This window comes from Arachis hypogaea, chromosome 15 (assembly GCF_003086295.3).
Source record: "Arachis hypogaea cultivar Tifrunner chromosome 15, arahy.Tifrunner.gnm2.J5K5, whole genome shotgun sequence".
In the NCBI taxonomy this organism is placed as follows: Eukaryota; Viridiplantae; Streptophyta; class Magnoliopsida; order Fabales; family Fabaceae; genus Arachis; species Arachis hypogaea.
In genome coordinates, this window is record NC_092050.1 from 39,915,770 (window position 1) to 39,923,897 (window position 8,128).

The window sequence follows — 8,128 nt, forward strand, 5'->3', positions numbered from 1 at the left end:
CCGGGTCGTGTCAAGTAATAAAAACTCACGGGAGTGAGGTCGATCCCACAAGGATTGAAGGATTGAGCAATTTTAGTTTAGTGGTTGATTTAGTCAAGCGAATCGAGTGTTGGTTGGGTGATTTGTGATTTGCAGAATATAAATTGCATGAAAGTAAAGAGTGCAGGAAATTAAATTGTTGAATATTAAGGAACAAGAAATTAAATGACAGAAGCTTAGAGTGCAAGAAATGTAAATTGCAGAATCTTAAATGACAAGAAATATAAATTGCTTGAAATGTAAAGGGGATTGGGATGTGGATTTGCAGAATTTAAAACAAGGAAAAGTAAATTTGCATCAAACAGAAGAGGGAAAGGGAATTGGGATTGAACCGGATATGAAGCAGAAAAGTAAATGAACATAAGAAGCAGTAAACAGAATGTAAATTGGGGATTTGGATCTCAGGACCCAGAGACTAGAAAACCAAGTCTAGATCTCAATGCCTTCCTAGATCCAACAAGAACAATTGCAAGGAAGATGTAAATTGCAAAGAAAAGAAATGAAGAACAATGAACCGGAAATGGAATTCAATTAACAGTAAAGAAACAGAGAGATCCAAGATTGAGATTGAAACAGAATTTCTTCAATTCTCCAATCCAAGATCCAAGACAAATGTAAAATGAAATTGAAAGCAATGAAAACAAGAAATTAAAGTTCACTCAAGTTCAAAAGCTCTCCGAAAACTATTATGAAAATTCTAAAAGGAAAGCTCCCCTAATAACTTGAATTCTATCCTATTTATACACTTTCCAAAATGATCTTCAAGCCTTGAGTTGGGCCTTTGTTCTTGGTGAAATTGGGTTGAAAGAGGCCTTGGTTGATTGCTCTTGAAGTTTGAAGAAGAACCGAAGTAAACCAATTGAACCGGTTTTGAAGTTAGCCAAAGTTGGTCCCAACGTTAGGGCCAAAGTTAGGGGTCTAACTTTGACCCTAACTTTTCATAGCAGCAAGCATGATTTCCTGGTTTGGACGTTGGTGCCAACGTTAGGGGTCTAACTTTGACCCTAACGTTGGCCTTGCTTAGTGCTAGTGGTGCCAACGTTAGCCTCCAAGTTAGGGGGCTAACGTTGGCGCAAACGTTGGTGCCCCTCCCTTTGTGATTCATGTGCCAACGTTAGCCTCCAAGTTAGGGGGCTAACGTTGGCGCAAACGTTGGCCTTCTCCCACTTAATAACTCATGTGCCAACGTTAGCCTCCAAGTTAGGGGGCTAACGTTGGCGCAAACGTTGGCTTGCCCAGGGATGAATTTCAAGTTCCAACGTTAGCCTCCAAGTTAGGGGGCTAACGTTGGAGCTAACGTTGGCCTCTTCCTTGCAATGTCATGTGCCAACGTTAGCCTCCAAGTTAGGGGGCTAACGTTGGCTCAAACGTGGGGAGCCCAGGGAGCACTTCATGCCCAACGTTAGCCTCCAAGTTAGGGGGCTAACGTTGGGGCTAACTTCATGCCTCCAAGATCAACTTCCATTCTTCACTTCTAGCCATTCCTCTTTGCTTCAACCTTTCTCCAAGCTTTCTTCACCTATCATTAATCAACCAAACTAATCAAAGCTATGCTCAAAATCATGAGATATTCATTCTTTCATAGTATGCAACAAATATAGCACAAAACCTCATGAAATGGCATGAATTCACATATGGTTGGTTCAATCAAGGGAAACATGAAAATCTACTCAATTAGCTTGCTTGTAGCTCAAGAAAGTGCATAATTCTAATGAAAACTAAAGAAAAAGACTAGCTAAAATAGGCTAGGATGACTTGTCATCACAACACCAAACTTAAAGCTTGCTTGTCCCCAAGCAAGAAATGAATTATTAAGAAGAAAGAATGAAATGGAAGAGGAAATTCATGTTAGCAGAGTATTATTGATAGTTCATGGGGTTTTGTGTGGATATGTAAATACTTACTTCTTATTGATTTCTAGGCCTAGAAAGTCTCCTTCAAGCTTCAAGTGACATACTGCTATGACCTCTCATTATTCCTTTATCCTTGGCTATTTCTTTATTCAAAAGCTTTATTTGAGTGTCATGTGTAGCAAGTTCATTTTCTTTTCTTTATACTTGACACATTATTCACCATAGACACTTGGCTCACATTCCTTCTTAAAACATTGATGCCCAGCACCTCTTTGGGCTACTAAATGCCTTGTAGTTAGGTTGCTCTTGATAGTGGACTTTCAGCTGATGATCCCGGGTTAGTTAACCCAAGTCACCAAGTGTTGAGGCACTCCTAAGAGCTTACTAATCCAAGCAGATCCTAATACAAAGACACCACAGGCATATATTCTAAGGTTCAAGCTATTGGTGTCCAGCTTTGTTTCTTTTTGTTTTTCTTTTGTTTTGCCACTTTTTGGCTCTCTTTGTTCTTTCCCTCTTTTTGTTTTTCTTTCTAACCAAGGATTTTAATTCAATTGAGATTCATAGACAGTAGCCACTCTTTACTTAGAAGGAGATATCCTAGCTCTTTATTCACTAAAAGTGAGCTATTATACAATCACACACACACCACCACTTACTTTTATTCCACTTCTATCTAACAGAGACCATTTCACTTCTCCTTCAAACTGTTCTTTTATTGATTTTAAAGATGCGGGGGACAACACATACTTCTTGTCAAGTGAAAGTAGACACACAAGCACATACATAGACTAGTTTACTTATTCTAAGAGAGATTTGAATATGTTTGAACTAAATGAACACTTTAACAAGACATCAATCAAAAGTATTTTTCGACAGCAAAGGTTAAGTATGGATACAACCTATTGGTTTTCATTTCTTTCGTTCTTCTCTCTGTTGTGCTCCTTTTTGAGTCTTGGTGCATGGTATCTTCAATTGGTGGTTAACTCCCAAACTTAATCCCTTGCTACTTCTTCTGATCCAATAGGTTAACTCTGGGCAAACTTTTGTGTCCTTGCTAAAGGTTATGAAATTGAGACTAAACAAAAATAGTTAAGTTGTTGAATAATCTGTTTGGTTGCTTGGAACTGGAAATGTGCAGGAAGTTAGAATGTAATTTTAAATGATGTTTTGGTGGAACACCAAACTTAGCATCCTGCATTCACTCTCAGATTGTTTTTGGTGTGCAACACCAAACTTAGCTCCTTGCAATACATAGCAGTTATCCAACACTCTTATTGAGAAAGTTATGAAAAGAAAAGTACCTCCGGTTGGGTTGCCTCCCAACAAGCGCTCTTTTATTGTCACTAGCTTGACATCTTTCAATTCTTTTTAAGAGGGCTGTAGGTGTTGAACCTCTTTTTCCTTATCCAATCGTCCTCCCAAATACAGCTTTGCTCTGTGACCATTTGTTGTGAATTGATTCTTTGTTGCCTCATCTAATAGTTCAATACTCCCATAGGGAAAAACCTTTGTCACCAAGTATGGGCCAGTCCATTTAGACTTCAGTTTGCCAGGGAAAATTTTAAGCCTCGAATTATATAGGAGCACTTGCTGTCCTGGCTTGAATTCCTTCTTTGTGATCTTCTTGTCATGCCACTTCTTAGCTCTCTCCTTGTATATCTTTGCACTTTCATAAGCTTCTAGTCTAAATTCATCCAGCTCATTTAGTTGTAACAACCTTTTTTCTCCTGCAGCTTGGGGATCAAGGTTTAGGAGTTTAGTGGCCCAAAAAGCTCTATGCTCAAGCTCTACAGGGAGGTGGCAGGATTTGCCATACAATAGCTGAAAGGGTGACTTGCCAATAGGAGTTTTAAAAGCTGTCCTATATGCCCATAATGCATCCTCTAGCTTTCTAGCCCAATCTTTTCTTGTGATTCCCACTGTTTTCTCTAGGATCTTCTTTAATTCTCTATTTGCAAGTTCAGCTTGGCCGTTAGTCTGAGGATGGTAAGGTGTGGCTACTTTGTGAATTACTCCATACTTGTGGAGAAGTCTCTCCATTTGTTTGTTGCAAAAGTGACCTCCACCATCACTAATAAGACCCTTTGGTACTCCATACCTAGTAAAAATGTGTTTTTTTAGGAATTGGAGGACAATCTGTGCATCACAGGTGGTTGTGGCTATAGCTTCCACCCACTTTGAGACATACTCCACTGCTACCAAGATGTATCTAAAAGAATAAGAAGGAGGAAAGGGTCCCATGAAATCAATTCCCCATAGATCGAACAATTCTAATTCTAAGATAAAGTTTTGAGGCATCTCGTTCCTTCTTGTTAATCCTCCTGCTTTCTGGCATTCATTACATTGGTGCACATATTCTCTGGCATCCTTGAAGATAGTTGGCCAATAGAAGCCACTCTGCAGTATTTTTGTGGCTATTTTTTCTGGGCCAAAGTGTCCACCATAAGCTGAACCATGACAATGCCACAAGATGTCCCTTACTTCACTTTCGGGAATACACCTTCTGATCACTCCATCAGAGCATCTTTTGAACAAGAAGGGTTCATCCCATGAAAATTTCCTTGCTTCGTTAATCAACTTCTTCACTTGTTGCTTAGAGAACTCTTGCGGTATCTTCCTTCCCACTTTGTAATTTGCTATGTCAGCAAACCAAGGTGCTTGCTGGATTTGCAGAAGATACTCATCTGGGAAGCTTTCATTTATGGGCTGGGATGCTTTTTGACTTGTTTCATGTGGTAACCTCGACAGATGATCAGCAACCTGATTTTCAATGCCCTTCCTATCTCTTATCTCTATGTCAAATTCTTGTAGGAGCAGTATCCACCTGATGAGTCTTGGTTTAGCATCCTGCTTTGACATCAAATACTTAAGTGCAGCATGATCAGTATAAACCACAACTTTTGATCCTATTAGATATGATCTAAACTTATCAAATGCATAGACTACAGCTAGCAACTCTTTTTCTGTTGTAGTGTAATTTCTTTGGGCCTCATTCAACACTTTACTTGCATAATATATGACATGATGCAAATTCCCCTTCTTTTGCCCAAGTACAGCACCAATTGCAATGTCACTTGCATCACACATGAGTTCAAAAGGTAATTCCCAATCTGGAGGTGTGATGATTGGTGCTGTTGTGAGTTAATTTTTTAAAGTTTCAAATGCATGCTGGCAGTTTTCATCAAAAACAAAAGGGTTATCAAGCATTAACAAATTACTTAAAGGTTTGGCTATTTTTGAAAAATCCTTGATAAACCTTCTGTAAAATCCGGCATGCCCCAAGAAACTTCTAACAGATTTCACATTAATTGGTGGAGGGAGTTTTTCTATAATCTCAACCTTTGCCTTATCAACCTCTATCCCTTTTCTTGAAACTTTATGGCCAAGAACAATTCCTTCGGGTACCATGAAATGGCATTTCTCCCAGTTTAAAACCAAATTAGTTTCTTGGCACCGTTTCAAGACAAGAGTTAGATGGTTTAGGCAAGCATTGAAATTATCACCAAAAACAGAGAAGTCATCCATGAAGACTTCCAAAAATTTTTCAACCATATCAGAAAAAATGGAGAGCATACACCTTTGAAATGTGGCAGGGGCGTTGCAGAGCCCAAAAGGCATCCTCCTATATGCAAAAACTCCAAATGGACATGTGAAGGCAGTTTTCTCTTGGTCCTTGGGGTCCACCACGATTTGATTATACCCAGAATATCCGTCCAAAAAACAGTAATAGGCATGGCCGGCTAATCTTTCCAGCATCTGATCAATGAATGGGAGAGGGAAATGATCCTTCCTGGTGGCATCATTCAATCTTCTATAGTCTATGCACATTCTCCACCCAGTCACTGTTCTAGTAGGGATCAACTCATTCTTCTCATTAGTGATGACCGTCATCCCTCCCTTCTTTGGTACAACTTGAACCGGGCTTACCCATGGGCTGTCAGATATTGGGAAGATTATCCCTGCATTCCACAACTTCATTACTTCCTTCTGGACAACTTCCTTCATTGTAGGATTTAGCCTTCTTTGTGGTTGAACCACTGGTTTGGAATTATCTTCCAAGAGGATCTTATGCATACATACTGCAGGGCTGATTCCCTTCAGGTCATCAATGGTCCATCCTAAAGCATCTTTGTGAGCTTTGAGTACATCAAGAAGTTCTCCTTCTTCCTTCTTTGACAGGGATGAATTAATGATTACTGGGAAGCTTTCCGATGTGCCAAGGAATGCATATTTGAGATGGGTGGGTAAAGGTTTCAATTCTTGTCTTCGTACATCTTCTTTCTTATCTTGCCTTTCATCTTGCTCAGTAAAGGTCTCAGTCACTTGTTCCTCTGTTGCCCCTTGATTTCCTTCTTGCTCTTGAAAATTTTCTTCCAAAATTTCTTCCACCAAACTGTCTATCATATCCACTCTCACGTAATCCTCTTGCTCAGGAGCGTTTTGCATTGATTTGAACACATTTACGATCATTTGTTCATTATGGACCCTGAAGGTCATTTCTCCTTTTTCTACATCAATGATGGCCCTTGCTGTGTGTAGAAATGGCCTTCCCAGAATGATTGAGTCGTTTCCTTCTTCTTCAGTGTCCAAAATTACAAAATCTGCTGGGAAAATAAACTCCCCAATCTTCACTAACAGGTTCTCCACAATTCCATTAGGTGTCTTGATTGATCTGTCAGCCATGACTAGTGACATCCTGGTAGGTTTAAGTTCTTCTATGGCAAGTTTTCTCATCATTGAGAGAGGCATTAAATTGATGCTGGCACCCAGGTCACAGAGAGCCTTGTTGAGAATCATCTTGCCAATAGTGCATGAGACTACAAAGCTTCCCGGATCCTTAAGTTTTGGTGGAATACCCCGTTGAATCACAGCACTGCATTCCTCGGTGAGTAATATGGTTTCCCTTTCAAGCCAACTTCTTTTCTTGTTGATAAGATCCTTCAGAAACTTGGAATATAGAGGCATTTGCTCAAGTGCTTCAGCCAAGAGAATGTTGATTTCCAGCTTCTTAAAAATCTCAAGGAATTTGTGAAAATGCTTGTCTTTGATCTCTTGGTTGAACCTCTGAGGGTAAGGCAGTGGGGGTGTGATGCTTTTTCCCATTTGCTGCTGCCCCTGAGCTACTTCCTTTGAGCTATGTGGCTGGTTGTCCTTCTCTTTGAGTTTCTCAGTGTCTTTGTTTGGCATCACATCTTGCTTCTTAGCCTCATCTGCCTTTGTTTGATTCTCATCCTCTGTTGGTTCTTTGATGTTCTCTGCTTGCTTCCTTGTAGTGTCATTGTTGCTTATCAATGTTCTCCCACTCCTCAATTGTATTGCCTTGCATTCTTCCTTGGGATTTGGAATTGTGTCACTGGGCAGTGAGTTTGAAGGTCTCTCAACAGATACTTGCTTGGAGAGTTGCCCCATCTGTCTCTCTAGGCTCTTTATAGAGGCTTCCTGATTCTTGGCTACCATTTCTTGGTGTTTCAACATTTTGTCTATCATGGCTTCCAAGTGAGTGATTCTTTGGGCTTCAGGTGATACTTGAGGTGGGTTATGAGATGTGGGTGGTGGATGGTAGGCACTTTGGTTGGTGGGTTGGTTATTAGATTGGTATTGGTTGATGTTGGGGTAGTTGTTTTGAGGTTTTCTGAAGGGGTTTTGGTTAGTCTGCTGCTGGTTGTGATTTTGGTTGTTTCTTGGATTGTGTTGGTTTGAGTTCCTCTGCCATGGTTGTTGGTTTTAGGTATGGTTATCTCCCCATCTGAGGTTTGGGTGGTTCTTCCAGGATGGATTGTATGTATCACCATACACTTCATTTGGTCCTTGGTTGTGCATATACTGAACTTGCTCTTGTTGTTGTTCTTCTTGAGTTTCTTCACTCTGTCCCCATGTGGTTGATGGTTGGCTAGTGTTGACTGCTGCAACTTGGAGACTATCAATCCTCTTGGCCATTTGCTCAAATTGTTGTTGAATTTGCTGCTGCATCATCTTGTTTTGAGCTAGGATTGAGTCCACTCCTTCTAGTTCCATTACTCCTCTTCTTTGTGATGGTTGGCGGCTTCTTTGATGAGCAAAGAAATATTGATTGTTGGCCACCATATCCACAAGATTCTGAGCTTCCTCAGCAGTTTTCATTAGTTGTAGTGAACCTCCAGCAGAATGATCTAATGCCTCCTGAGATTTCAATGTCAGGCCTTCATAGAAATTTTGCAGCACGTCCCATTCATTGAACATCTCTGGAGGACACT